The 14,601-nt window shown below is 41.8% G+C and overlaps 5 non-coding genes across 5 annotated transcripts; 2 read left to right on the forward strand and 3 right to left on the reverse strand.

Annotated features, from left to right (window-relative positions):
• Positions 1-4,653: 4,653 nt before the first annotated feature.
• Positions 4,654-4,727, reverse strand: trnan-guu (transfer RNA asparagine (anticodon GUU)). The gene has a single exon. It is a non-coding gene; the product is annotated as a tRNA-Asn (tRNA).
• A 2,588-nt stretch (positions 4,728-7,315) lies between these two features.
• On the forward strand, positions 7,316-7,388 carry trnai-uau (transfer RNA isoleucine (anticodon UAU)). The gene has a single exon. It is a non-coding gene; the product is annotated as a tRNA-Ile (tRNA).
• A 433-nt stretch (positions 7,389-7,821) lies between these two features.
• On the reverse strand, positions 7,822-7,894 carry trnak-uuu (transfer RNA lysine (anticodon UUU)). Its single transcript has one exon. It is a non-coding gene; the product is annotated as a tRNA-Lys (tRNA).
• Positions 7,895-9,503: 1,609 nt separating this feature from the next.
• Positions 9,504-9,576, reverse strand: trnak-uuu (transfer RNA lysine (anticodon UUU)). The gene has a single exon. It is a non-coding gene; the product is annotated as a tRNA-Lys (tRNA).
• Positions 9,577-10,747: 1,171 nt separating this feature from the next.
• Positions 10,748-10,820, forward strand: trnaq-uug (transfer RNA glutamine (anticodon UUG)). Its single transcript has one exon. It is a non-coding gene; the product is annotated as a tRNA-Gln (tRNA).
• Positions 10,821-14,601: the final 3,781 nt, after the last annotated feature.

Genomic DNA, 14,601 nt, shown 5'->3' on the forward strand with positions numbered 1-14,601 from the left:
ACAATGTGGTTGCAATTATAAAGTAAATTGTAATGAACAAGAGTTTCATACTCAATAATATACTTTCTTTTTTAACTCTTAATCATTTTTTTGGGGGGGTTCTTTTTCATTTTTCCAGGTTTTGTGAGTGGTGTGTCTATGAGTGAGTAAGAGATACAGAGAGAGAGAGATAGAGAGAGAGAGAGAGAGAGAGAGAGGAGAGAGGGGCGGGGGTTTGAATGTGTTTGTGTGTGTATCTTAATTTATAATATATTCATTTATACCGCAACTGCCTTATTTTTTTTATAAAACACAGCAAGAAAGTTTCAGACACTCCAAAAAACTGGTTAGAGCCAGCAGGCAGTTTAAAAAAAAAAAAAAAAAAAACTCCGACGGCAGAGATGCATTCTACCAAGCACTATGTCTGAACAAACCCTACGTTTACCAAAATCTCCTGGTTGCTAGGTACTAGTTTGAACCGAGTATAAACAAACCTGAAGCTGAAGAAACCCTAAATGTTAACAGAAAAGCGCCGACCTGAGAAGAGTGACGTTCCTTCTCTGTGTCCTGAGCGTGTGTGAGCAGGCCGGTGGGACACAACAACAGGGGAATCTTTGTGTGTGTAGGGTGGGACGCTGGGACTAGCCTATCACAGAATAGTGTAGGGAGGACGCTGGGACTAGCCTATCACAGAATAGTGTAGGGAGGGGCGCTGGACTAGCCTATCACAGAATAGTGTAGGGGAGAGGCCTGTGACTACAGTTTACTAGCCTATCACAGAATGGAGACCAGTCAGTGGAGACTTATTCAATCCGAGCACGGATATTGACTCGTATTACTCGTATTAACTTCTACTCGGCAAAAGTGCTTTATATCCGTACCGGATACTCGTTCAGCCGAGTATTCGCTCATCCCTATATACACATCAACTTTCTTTAAGATTTATGGATATACACATCAATTACTTTTAGATTTATGCATAGACACATCACCCTTCTTTTTGATTTATGCATATACACATCAACTTTCTTTTCATTATATAATCCCCATTCCTTCTATCATCATCAAAATTCATCTCATTCAGCCTCTCCGGGAACCATTACCTTATCGTGCTGGAGAGGTTTGTGTGTCCCTATGAACCTGAGGGCTGTGTTGTCTGGAGCTTTGTGCTCTGGTAGGGTCTCCCATGGCAAAGTGGTCTCGGGAGGGGCCAGACAAAGAATGGTTCAAAAACCTATTGGTCTGGTGGAACCCGGGACCCCGTCTGGAGCCAGGCCTAGACGGCGGGCTCGTAAGCGAGCGCCTGGGTGGCCGGGTTTGCCACGGAGCCGCCGGGCACAGTCCGAAAAAGCTACGTGGCACCTCTCCTCCAGCCCATGGGCCCACCACCTGTGGGAGGAACCAATGGGGTCGGATGCGTTGCCGTAAGGGTGGGCAGCGAAGGTCAGGGCTTCGAAAGACCAGACCCGGCGGCAGAGGCTGGCTCTGGGGACGTGGAATGTCACCTCTCTGTGGGGGAAGAGCCGGAACTTGTGCGGGAGTTGAGCGCTACCAGTTAGATCTGGTGGGGCTCACCTCTACGCACAGTCTCGGTTCTGGAACCGTACTCCTGGATAGGGGTTGGACTCTGTCCTACTCCGGAGTTGCCCATGGTTTGAGGCGCCGGGCGGGTGTGGGGATACTCACAAGCCCCCCGGCTGAGCGCCGCTACGTTGGAGTTTACCCCGGTGGACGAGGGGCGCCTCCCTACACCTTCGGGTGATGGGGGAAAACTCTGACTGTTGTTTGTGCATTCCTGCATGCATGCCTTCTTGGAGACCTTGAATGGGTCCTGTATGGGCTCCAGTAGGGACTCCATAGTTCTGCTGGGGGACTTCAACACGCACACGTGGGTGATGATGGATACTTGGAGAGGCGTGATTGAGAAAACGGCCTCCCTGATCTAAATTATAGAGTGGTTGTCTGTTGTTGGACTTCTGTGCTATTCATGGACTTTCTTAGGTGCCTCAAGGGGGGTAACCCACGAACACCCTGGTGGACACCGGTGGTCAGGGAAGCCGTCCCGACTGAAGGAGTCTTTCCGGGATATGCTAACCCGGAGACTCCGGAGGCAGTTGCAAGGTAACTTTCTTTTAGATCAATGCAAATACAAATCAACTTTCTTTTTAATTATTGCATGTACACAACTTCCTTTAGATTAATGCATATACACATCAACTGCAACTAGACCTCTGCAAACATGCCTAAGATTCACCCTGAGACTAAAGTTTGGATTATCAAGAGGCTGAAGACCAGATCCACTGCTGATGTGCAGACACCTTCATGTGTCTCAGCGTCAAGTACAGAGGATTAAAAAAACATTTGAAGACACTGGAGATGTTTTTGACAAGCCCAGGTCAGGCAGACCCCGCAAGACAACTGCTCGAGAGGACCGTTTGTTGGCTCGAAAATCCAAGGCCAGCCCGTTTCCACTGCAGCAGAGCTCCACAAGACCTGGTCCCCGGAAGTCCCTGTGTCAACCAGAACAGTTTGTTGGATTCTGTCTCGAAATGGCCTCCTTGGTCGAATCAGTGCCCAGAAGCCAGCACTAAACAAAAGACAATTGAAAAACCGTGTGCTATTTGCCAAGGCCACAGCCTGCTAAAAGGATGGACGCTGGAGAAGTGGAAGAAAGTGGATTTTTCAGATGAATCTTCTGTTGAATTACACCACAGTTGTGTCGCAAATATTGCAGGAGACCTACTGGAGCCCGCATGGATCCAAGATTCACCCAGAAAACAGTGAAGTTTGCTGGCGGAAAAATCATGGTCTGGGTTACATCCAGTATGGGGGTGTGCGAGAGATCTGCAGGGTGAAAGGCAACATCAATAGTCTCAAATACCAAGAAATCTTAGCTACCTCTTATATTCCCAACCAAAAAGAGGCCAAATTCTCCAGCAGGATGGTGCTCCATCGCATACTTCCATCTCCACTTCAAGTTCCTCAAGGCGAGAAGATCAAGATATGATCCATCCAGATCATCTCTCACCAGACATGAACATCATGGAGCATATGTGGGTAGGATGAAAGAGGAAGCATGGAAGACCAAACCAAAGAATATTGATGAACTTGGGAGGCATGCAAGACTGCTTTCCTAGCTATCCTGATGACTTCATCAATACATTGTATGAATCCTTGCCAACCGCATGGATGCAGTCCTTCAGCTCATGGAAGTCATACAGATATTAAATTTGAATCTCACAGCACCACTATTTAATTTGCTGACATATTTTAGTATTTGCAGTAAATTTGTTCAATTTCTGTATAGGCGACAAAACTTTTGTCTTGCCAAAATTTGACCTTTCTGTCTTGTTTAAATAATAAAGCTTGTTTCAGTGAAACTAATTTATTTCAGTGCATTGAACATCATTTGGAGGGTTTTAGCTTTTCATATGAGCTATTTCTTACACCAACTGATTAATTAAAAGTCAGGTAATAGTTGTTTCCTACAAAATAGATAACGACAAGACTTTGTGTCAGGGACTGTATATAAACATAAGCCTATTTATATTGACAGAGACTGGGACTCCAGGTTAATAAGATTCTGACCGAGTAGCAAGATATGAATTCAAGTGTGATTTTGTGAGAAGTCTGTGTATGTTCCAATTAATTAGATTACATTTTTTTTTTAAATAATGTACTCCAGGGAAATTATTTGAAATTTAGTGAGGACTAGATTAGAACTGGATTAAAGCTAATTGTGGTTTCCAACTTCGGCCCAGGTGTGTCTGTTTAAAACACAGACGGAGACAACTTCTCTCTGTTGATTTATTACAATCAATCATCAGTATAAACATGGGGGGGGGGCAGCTCTGCTATGAATGTGTGTGTGGTAATAAATGAAATAAACAACATTGTAAAGGCTACCATACACAATGTATAGGAATCATATATGCTAGTAATAATAACAATAAACCAACTACTAATTACATTATCTTAATGAGCAAGGACGTTCAACAATCGCCATTATATCGAATCAACAGCCAGGTGTAACCTAGCCAACAGTAGAAGAACGTAAACAAGCTAACTTTTAAGTACCAGAACTACAGACCAATACAACAACAGCTACATGAACTGACAACATCAGTTCTATGACTTACAGTTCTCTCAGACGCACACGATCTCAACTGGTTATCCTCCAGACAGCTCGTCTCATTTTCTTTTCTCTCACTTTTGTCTCCGTGTGCCGTGCGCGCCTGCTCGTGGTGTGAGGCGCGTGTCCGCGCTATTCTCCGACATGGACTCCAAATCACACCTGATAGACAACCTTTAGCACAAAACTAAAGTAACAAGCCAATTTTGTAAAATGTAGGGAGTAGAAAGTACCGATATTGTGGTAAAATGTAAGGAGTAAAAGTAAAAAGTCGCCCAAAAAATAAAGAGTAAAGTAAAATATCCGCAAAATCTACTTGAGTACAGTAATGAAGTGTTTGTACTTCGTTATTTTGTTAACAAAGCATTTGTACTTCGTTACTTGTCCCATCTCTGATGACTGTAAAGATGACTATGTACATGGTTTCCAGAACTGTATCTTCTGATAGACATAAGGCTTTGGTTATCTTCAGGCTGCTCTATGGTCTCCTGAAGAAGGATAAATCCCAGAGTTGGCTCACTCCAGATTATTTAAGCAAGAAGCGTCCCTGGGTGGACTTGAACCACCATCCTTTCGGTTAACAGCCGACTGCGCTGACCTATTGCGCCACAGAGACTGCATATGTCTGATGTTTTTTAATTTCTGATTCTGATGTAGAGATGGACAAAACGACTCAAAAGCATAATACTTCTTGCCGTGACATAACAAGAAACAGTAAAAAAAAAGAGGTCGGCGAGATAGAGTTCAAGACCCTTTTTTCAGGACACTTAAACTTTGTCGCTCAATATGGCAGGAATTCTATGCATCCAGGGCCAAATGTTTTACCATTTCATCCACTACGGGTCCCTAAGGAACTTTACATGTGTTGACAATAAAGACGCTCACAAAACGCTGCACTTGGAATTGCGTTTCTCATGCACATGTCCTCTTAAATACAAAGAACTGCTAAGTTCTTTATTCCCAATATCAACTCTTAGACATTAGTTCCAAATGAAAATACTAGTTGTCAGAAGTGGGATTTGAACACACACCTCCAGTGCAGACTACGACCTGAACGCAGCGCCTTGGGCCGCTCGGCCATCCTGACTGATCCAACAGATCTTCAGTAGGACCTGTGTCAAAAATTATTATATAGTAAATTAAACATGTCATGATATAGTAGGTTCTCAGTCATGAGAACCTGCTATATCATGACATGTCTGACGGGGCGCTACCTATACCATCCAAAGACTGAGACTGCAGCAGTATGTTCAATGCCCGTATATGTTTAATGTATTCATATTTTCGTTATTTTCACAATGTTTATTCTTCTCATCGGGTAGGATTGAATTTTTCTTAGGCAGCATATTCCCCTGGGCCTGGTGGTATCTGGCTGCACCAGAGCACCTGGGATGTCAGGCTTTAAATCCCCACCTCTGAAAAGTGCCGCTTCTTAGCCGGATTATGTCTGGCCATGTCATAAATAATAGAGGCGAGGCCTCAAAACTGAGAATATATTGGGGCGTGATATTTAAATTACAATCGTTTCTAGCCGCTGCATTTATCAATGTACGATCATTCTTACGCTCTGATTGGTGTGATACGAACGTTTCATGAATCTCACGTGAAGCCTGTCGTACGTTAGGTTAATAAATGAGGGCCATTAGCTCTAAGGATGTGCTTCAATACATAACTGAAGTGGACCCACTAATGAGTAGCACAATGGTGCAATCTGTTTACCTTGTCATAAGCTAAAGCCTTTTCCCAAATTAAAAGAAAACAAGGCACTCTTCTGCAAAAGCACAGCTGGGAGTGCTTGAGAGTCCTTTGAGGTGCAGCGTGATTTTAGGCTGAGATGCTTCAGGTGTGCTAAGGTGTGAGCCCAAATAGTCGTTGAGCGACAAAGACAAGACAGCGATCAGGTGATAGAACCGGGGTATTGATGTCCCATCCATGCAACCGATGGATATGATCAAAACCTTTAAACAGTCCAACCACATTACTACAGGATCCTGACAGGGTAGTGGATGTCAATTTTTTAATCTGCCAGAACATGACTTGCCACTTTTTATGGGCTGTCAACAACTTTTCCAGCATTTATATCATGATTCACCTTACCATGAAAATCAGCGTTAGCAGAGGATGGTTTCAATCCATCAACCTCTAGGTCAGAGGCCCAGGACGCTTCCATTGTGCCAATCTGCTGAAATTCACCCCAGATGGGACTTGAAACCACAAATTTACATCTCCAAAGCTCACCAGGTCAGGAGAAATGAAATGAAACAGTAACCTTGACCTTTGACCTCCAAAATCGAAATCAGTTCATCCGCGACTCCTAGTGGTTATGTATGCCAAATTTAAAGGTCTTCCCTCTAGGCGTTCAGGGATATTGCATTCACAAGAATCGGATGGACAGACATGAGGGCAGAGTCACCTTGACCTTGAACCTTTGACCTCCAAAATCTCATCAATTGATTTGCGAGTTCAGATGAATGTTTTTGCAAACTTTGAAGGAACACAAACATGGGCGTTGTGATAAGATGGTGCTGTCTATCGTTGTTTCTGAGATCAACAAAACCTTCTTAAGTTGAATAGCTATTGCGTACCCAGTAATATTAGAGAAGAGCTCTCGTTGGCACTGTAGGTGGACAATTTAGAAAATTAAGTTACTTTACACTTTAAACTGTTACATCTCCTCTGAATCACCAACTGCAAATTTCCAAGCCTCGTTGGCATGCCGACCACCATCTACAGGAGGTAAATCACTGGCTAGCTATGCAGGACTACCTCATACCTTTTACCAGGTTCAGGTGGTTAATAGTTATGGTCAAATGAAGCTTCATTAAGCTTTCTGAACAATGGTCTTCATTTTCTGCACTTATTTACTCACTAGTGTTTTATTATTGGTTGTGCATCTGTGATTGCCCTAGAGGTGCTCTCAGTCCAGCACCTCTCCCCCTCATCTTTGTTAGTTTTACACTGTCCAGCAAAAATCACTGACACCATACCTCACACTCATCCATGCATACACCATGCATACATGTATACAACCTTTGCACACAGTCTTTTGTCCTGGCCTTTTCATGGGGTCATGACAAAGCATCTAGTGTTGATCTTAGCCTTTGTGTGAGAACATAGGTTTCCACATACATTGTTTTTATTAAGATTGACGACCAAATTGTTAGTTTTTCTGAAATTTTGCGAACCATTGCAATGCCTTTCATAGCCTCGTTGGCGCAGTAGGCAGCGCGTCAGTCTTATAATCTGAAGGTTGTGAGTTCAACCCTCACATCGGGTAGGTGTTTTAAAAAACAAAAAAACACTACTGCTGCTAAAAATACAGTGACAGGTGGTTGAATACTCGCACTAGCACAATGGAATTTGTCATTCTTTGGTTATTTCTGAGATTGATACAATGAAAGGAATTATTTAAGAGTGGTAGCAAACCAATGAAAAGGGTTATAGAACATATGTGGTATGTCCTTGGACATACTATCCAAGCAGGGAGATGAGTACAGAGATTTAGGTGCTAGCAAGATGGATGTAGGTTGCCCATTGTTCATTTAGACTTACCAGCAACATTGTTATGATACAAACCTGCTTGAAAAACAGTCACAATTCTTTGTAAAGACTTGTGGATGGAACACACATGATATGATTGTATCTGAATTGGTCCATTTCCTTACGGGCATGTCAAGTGGACAACTCATCTAGCAGAATGTGCAACTCTACGCCTGAGCAGGGACTTGAACCCTGGACCCTCAGATTAAAAGTCTGATGCTCTACCGACTGAGCTACCCAGGCTTCTAAAACAGAGGACTGTGGGAAAAAAAATCTCCTGAACTACAAATTAAAGTGCAAGTAAATGAAGACCAAAAAGCTGTTGCCATGATCACGGTCTTCAGGACAGCAGGAGGGTAGACCATAATTCGCACATTGCCTGAGAACACCAAATGTTATTGCACAAACTGGTTGAAAATTGGCTAAATTGGCCAAAATGGTTAAAAAGCTCAAAGTCACAACTCATCATGGCCACTTGCAGATTGTGAACATCCTGCAAACCTGCATGACAGATGACGATAGCGAGCACTTCATACATATCCCAGAATCAAGCTGTTGCCTTACCAGGGACTTGAGCTGTGGTTTTCTTTTTCGCTCAAAACGTTGATAACCTAATGCAATTTTATGGCTATAGACAAATAAACTTTACTGCTAGTGGGTACAATAAAACAACTCTCCCTCTGGTTCCGCTACTATACTCTTAGTGTCCTCATTCGGAAGCACTATACGTAATTTGATCAAAAGCCCTCGTGACAGGAAAAATCCACCAGATGACTTGCCATCCAAGCAGGGAGATCAGCACAGAGATTTGGGTGCTAGCAAGATGGATGTAGGTAGCCCATTGTTCATTTAGACGTACCACCAACATTGAAAACAGAGGTCTGTGGAAAAAACAATCTCCTGAACTACAAATTGAGGTTCAAGTAAATGAAGAAGATTAACTGTTGCCATGGAAGGAAAAATCCACCAGATGACTTGCCATCAAAGCATAGAGATCAGCACTTCATACATATCCCACAATAAAGCTGTCGCCTTACCGAGGACTTGAGCTGTGGTATTCTTTTTCACTCAAAACATTGATAACCTAATTCAAACAACACAGCTTCAGACAAGTAAACTTTATTGCTGGTGGGTGCAAAAAAACAACTCTCCCTCTTGTTCCGCTTCTATACTCTTAGTGTTACGGTTAGTAAGACCCAGAACCATAGAGATACAAAAGGCACGTTTAATGAGCACGGAGGGGTTCAAACACTGGTGTAGACAGGTGGCTGGTCGGCGTGAGGGAGGAAGGCAGCTCGGAGGGACAACGGATGGATCTAAGGAGAGGCAGAGTTAGTACTAGAATACAACAACAAACAACAACACAGGCGCAAATGACTAGGAGCCCAGTTACCACAATAGTGCATGTAATGATCTGGCGTTGAAGAGGCGGTCAGCCCGGGTTTATGTATTGCCGTGGGTGATGAGTGATGAGGAACAGCTGAGTGGATGACGGAACGTAGATGGAAAGCCACGCCTCTAGATTCCCTGGAACGCCCTCACGGCAAGACAGACAAGACACACAGAAGAAAGGGAAGACACGACACAGGTTGGGGAATGCACCACACCACAGCACTTAGCCCTCGTGACAAGAAAAATGCACCAGATGACCTCCTATCCAAGCAGGGAGATGAGTACAGAGATTTGGGTGCTAGCAAGATGGACGTAGGTTGCCTATTGTACATTTAGACTTACCAGCAACATTGTTATGATGCAAACCTGCTTGAAAAACAGCCACAATTCTTTTTAAAGACTTATGGATGGAACACAAACAATATGGCAGTATCTGAAGTGTTCAAGAATGTCAACTCTACACCTGAACAGGGACTTGAACCCTGGACCCTCAGATTAAAAGTCTGATGCTCTACCGACTGAGCTACCCAGGCTTCTAAAGCTACTGGCTGTGGAAAAAATAATCTCCTAAACTACAGATTGAAGTTTAAGTAAATGAAGACCATTAAGCTGTTGCAATGATCACGGTCTTCTGGACAGCAGGAGGGTAGACCATAATATGCACAATGCCTGAGAACACCAAATGTTATTGCACAAACTGGTTGAAAATTGGCTAAATTGACCAAAACGGTTAAAAAGCTCAAAGTCACAACTCATTATGGCCACTAGCAGACTGTGAACATCCTGCAAACCTGCTTGACAGATGACGTTAGCAAGCACTTCATACATATCACACAATCAAGCTGTTGCCTTATCAGGGACTTGAGCTGTGGTATTCTTTTTCACTGAAAACGTTGATAACCTATTGCAATTTGTGGACAAATAAACTTTATTGCTGGTGAGTACAATAAAACAACTCTCCCTCTTGATCCGCTTCCTCTTGACGGGAAAAATCCACCAGATGACTTGCCATCCAAGCAGGGAGGTCAGCACAGAGATTTGGGTGCTAACAAGACGGATGTAGGTTGCCCATTGTTCATTTAGAGATAGCACCCGCATTGTTATGATGCAAACCTGCATGAAAAACAGCCACATTTCTTTTTAAAGACTTGTGCATGTTACTTACATGATACAACAGTGTCTGAAAGTGTTCAGAATTGCCAAAGTGTACAACTCATCCAGCTCATCCGGAACTCGGCCAATTTTGCTCAATTTGGCCTTAATTGTTTCTGGATATCTGTTCTTTTTAAACAGTTAAAAAGCAGGCTGGTTAGCTCAGATTGCTTGAGTGTGGTGCTAAAAATGCTAAGCACCGGCAGACACTTTAGGGGTACTAAAATCGCCAAACCCTACGCCCGAGATCATCTGTATTTACCTTTTGTTTGCACAAATCGGCCATTAACGCAAAAAACAAGTCTCAATCTCTATAGCTCTGTTTTTAATGTCTTTTGTAGCAAGGCCAAAAACCATACAGTTGTAAGGTTGTCTGCTCAGCAAGTGCAAATATTAGTCACAGGTGACTGATGTGCCTAGCATTCAATCTATTTCCTTCAACAAAAACTAACTGGCCACCTAATTAGTCTGCCTTTTTTACAAATGTTACCTCGCTCCTGAATTTCAGATAAACCGTGGCAATTCAGATTTGGAAATATTACTTTTTTTTGTAGCCATGTGGCCTAATGGACAAGGCGTCTGACTTTGGATCAGAAGATTGAGGGTTCAAGTCCCTTCGTGGTTAGAAGCTCCTGTCTACCTCCAGAAACAGAATGGCAGCATGTAGCGTCTTGGTTTGGACTCTATAGCTATGCTTTCCATGTCTTTTTTGCAAGGCTGAAAACATATGCAGTCCCTACAAACCATTCACAACCAGGTAGCCCATCCAGAACTGGCCCAATTTTGCTTGATTTTGCCTGGTTTGTTTCCGAAAATCTTTCTTTTTCAAACACTTAAAAAGCAGGCCGGTTAGCTCAGATGGTTTGAGTGTGGTGCTAATAAGGCTAAGCACCGGCAGACACTTTAGGGGTAATAAAATCACCAAACCCTACACTTAAGATCATCTGTTTCCACCTTTTGTTTGCACAAACAGGCCATTTACGCAAGTGAAGAAGTTCTTGTATCTCAAAGGCATATGAGGTTGCATACAGATGGAGAGAAGGAGGAGGAGAGAGGTACCTAGTGCATCATGGGAAGTCCCCCGGCAGTCTAGGCCTATAGCAGCACAACTAAGGAATGGTTCAGGACTCACCCAAGCCAGCCCTACCTATAGGATTTATCAAACAGGAAAGTCTTAAGCCTACTCTTACATGTGGAGACGGTGTCTGCATCCTGAACCCAAACTGGAACCTGGTTCCACAGGAGAGGAACGCTCTGGCTCCCATTCTACTTTTGGAAAACCTGTTCTTGACTTGCCTTTTCCCACATCCTCTGAACGCTTAGCTAACTAAATTACTTAAGTTGGCCAATAATTGTTGCTTTTTCATCTTCATTGTGATTGTTGTGTGTCTTCAATATCATATCATTTCAATATTATGTGGATATTATAAAAAAGAAAATGTCAAGTAAACACTTGCAACACTTTTAAAGGTTCCATGGTGTAATGGTGAGCACTCTGGGCTCTGAATCCAGTGATCTGAGTTCAAATCTCGGTGAAATGTGTTTTAAGCCACAGTATAAGTGAAAGAAATCAACCTTTCAACTTTCCACATCTCGTTTAAAGTAAGCTTCTCCTGCAGGCTGGACACATGTCTTAAGGCACCTATAATGCTGAGACTATCGGCTGCCTCTGCAATTGCACTGTTTGCATCTTGGACTGTTGTTGCTTCCTGTATCTATAAAAGACAGATAGAAAATAATGAAAGCGTGAGAGAGTCCAAAATTGGCTTCTAACAATACCTTCCCTACATAAATGAGATATTTAAGCAACATAGCCCTTGTGTTTATGAGGATGTCGATATCCTCACGACACTGGTTACCTGCGGGTGAACCACAGTTAAAGTTTAGTCTGCAAAGCTAAAAATAAAGACATAACTAAAAGACTGCTCTGCGTCCTGAAAATGTAATACCTTAACGTGCTATGATTAATATTAGTGCTACTACAAATTACTATTGCACCTTTGGGAATCATGGAAAAATTCTTACCAAGAGAATAAGATACAGACAATACCTGATGAAATCTGCCCAACCCAAACAGAACAAAATAAATCATACAGGACAAATAATTTCTAAATGAGTTTTTCCAAATAAATTTCTAGAATTCTGCCAGTTGAATAACAGTCTTACACTCTAAAAAATAATTAAAGCTTAAAATCTTGAGCATTTTAAGCATAAAAAATTGAATTTGTTACGAATACATGTTTTAGTAAGTTGATAACTTATTTTAAGAAGTAGATCAAAATGAAAATAATAAAAAGTGTCTGAACTTAAATATATATTGATTATGAATAAACACTTTTACCTTTTCTTAACAATAGAAAAGGATTGAGTTAGTGCTACTTGTCATTCTACTGAGCATTTTTCAAAAGCTGAGTTCAGTACTGAACTTGCCCGGACATGCTTTGCTGATATACCACGCCTTCTAAGAAGAGCGGGAGAAACTTGGCGTGTTTCCAATATCTCTACTCGAATCGTGTTACTGTGCGTCCGTTTTCCACTGCGAGGCGAGCCGTGGCCGGTCATCATAGCAGAAAACGGCAGCAACCCAACGCAACACACACACAGAAAGTTTTTTTTTTTTGCCACAGCCAGAAAGCAAATCAGTTTCTAAATAAACCTGGAGGCTGGCAAAAAAAAAAACGCTGGATAAACTCGTTACCGGTAAACACAGCGGGCTTGTTCAGGACACCCCCAGCTCGACTGAGTTTGCAAGAAAATACTTGGTGAGTCTCTTTCTTTGTTTCATTTGCATGTAGTAACTGTATTAACAGACATAATTTGTTTTCACGTGCTCAAATTGAAGTTGTAGCTTTTCCTAAGCTAATTCACCAACTGTTGAGTTAGCATACATTAGCAAGCTAGTCTTAACAGCACCATGCTTCAGAGCAGTTTTTTGTATCTTTTGTATCCAGTGGTAGCTTAACGGCACTGAACTGCCATTAATGTTAGCATTCTGAAAAAGCATGGTGTAAGACATAAGCCCAATTCTGTGCAGTTTTTTGCAAGTAGATTTCATAGTTTTAAAATGAATTGGAGTTGTAAAATTTGCAAATTTGAAACACCAAGAAGGACTGAGCTGTTAAAACATTATAGACTTAGACATGCCCATGGTGGACAATTTCTCCCTTGTCTTTATTGGGAGTGTTATTGCTCTTTTAAAACATGGGTCAGTCTGCGTACCCGTCTTTCAAGAGGCCATTCAACCTGTGAGACAGTGACACATAGAGAAGTGTTGTCTTGTTCTCTAAACCCTATCTCAACAGAAAGAGAATACTTTGAGCACATTTGCCGTCATTTAAAAAAAACAGGAAACTGTCTGTTGTGTTTTTGAAAATTGTCCTTTCAAAACAAACATTCATGGAACATTTGCTTCTCATAGGAGCCGGAAACACACTCCTTATTCACTGAATGACTTCAAGCCTGAGCTTTTGCAGAGGTTTGTCAATCCTTTAAATGTAGGGGACAGTTCTGTTGTTGAGGAGGATATGGAGGGTGCAATGAGTGAAGATCCTGAAGATGAAGGAATTGGAAAATTGCCCTATCTTAGACATTCTCCATTTGCAGGCAGGAGGTTGTGAATGAAGCACCACCAGTCACAAACCTAAAACACCGATGGTCTGCTCTTTTGATGCAGCTCATGTAAATATTTTTGGTTCACAGTACGTTCTATTTTTTACATTACCAAATTGTGCTTTTGTCATTTGTGTCTTATATTTATACAGATAAATGAAGAATTCAGGAGGATCACCACTATTAACCTCGAGGCAATGCTCATGGCAAAACTGGAGCAGCACACAACAAAAATATAGTCCTTGGTGTCCTTAAGAGGAGGGGCTTCAAAAATGAATATTCAGCACATAAGAAACTTGCTGCTAGAGGTAAGTAATGTAGTTAATTTCTAAATGTTTTTGTAGGTGATATTGGGTTAAGTAATCTTGATTTGAACATTATCTTTTGGTATGGGTGATGTTGTGTTGGTTCACTTTCACTGGAGAGTGTTTAGTAGACTTTTGACAAATTTGACAGGTGGGCAGAAACACAATTTCACATGAAAACTATCAGTGCTCCTTGTCCGCTGGATGTATTAAAAAGTAGCTGGTTGCAATCCAAACACTTATAAGGTAATAATATATCTCTGCTCTGAAGTTGCTAAAAAAAAATATCAATTACAACCAAAACTATATTAGTAGTGAAAGGTAACAAGACAGGCATAGTAAATGTAATAACAAAGTTGAATTCAAAAGCCTTAACAGTTTCATCATTGGTCATCATGCAACACTTGCACCAGTACAACAGAACAAGGAAACTGAATCATGTATAATTGTTAATATATTGAATAACAGATTTAATATTTACAAGGCCTTTTT

The sequence above is a fragment of the Etheostoma spectabile genome, unplaced genomic scaffold (genome assembly GCF_008692095.1).
Source record: "Etheostoma spectabile isolate EspeVRDwgs_2016 unplaced genomic scaffold, UIUC_Espe_1.0 scaffold00019188, whole genome shotgun sequence".
Taxonomy (NCBI): Eukaryota; Metazoa; Chordata; class Actinopteri; order Perciformes; family Percidae; genus Etheostoma; species Etheostoma spectabile.